The sequence below is a fragment of the Acyrthosiphon pisum genome, unplaced genomic scaffold (assembly GCF_005508785.2).
Source record: "Acyrthosiphon pisum isolate AL4f unplaced genomic scaffold, pea_aphid_22Mar2018_4r6ur Scaffold_21898;HRSCAF=25236, whole genome shotgun sequence".
Classification (NCBI taxonomy): Eukaryota; Metazoa; Arthropoda; class Insecta; order Hemiptera; family Aphididae; genus Acyrthosiphon; species Acyrthosiphon pisum.
Genome location: NW_021771412.1, coordinates 20,100 through 20,747, shown reverse-complemented (window position 1 = coordinate 20,747; position 648 = coordinate 20,100).

Genomic DNA, 648 nt, shown 5'->3' with positions numbered 1-648 from the left:
GATGAGTATAAATCAAGTATAAAATTGTGTTAATTAATTTTTGAATAAAAATGAAATTATATTAGACATAAGTACTTTATTTGTATGACAGAAATTAACTGTTAATACAAATATAATTATTTCAGTTCAGATATAATCTGTTTTATTAATGGACATGGTTTATCACATGGTAGTTTAATATTTTAAAAAAATACGTTGAATAAACATCCACACAGATATAGACTCTAATGGATATTCTATATTAAACAGTTGGTAAATTTTGAAATACATATCCAAGGCTTTGATAATTGAAAAAAATACATATTTCGATTCATCAAAATATACCATGATTTGTGATGGATTTGATATTGTACCCACAATCAACAGGCACGGTTGGATAGGATTCTTGGCATTTTTTTTAATTTTCAATATTTCCTCAATTTAAATTGCTGTACTTGCAACTATCATAAAAGTGTTCTGAGAATCTTTAATTGAAAATTTATGGTAACATTTTCTTCCATTTAAATCAGTGAAGGTTTTTCTTATAGATGGAACAAAGAGCGTGAAGAACGTACAACACCACAGCATTTTTATAAATTACAATTTTATTATTATAACATTATTATGCTTGTGAGTTCAATATCCAAGAATGTTGGTTTATTTTTGTCG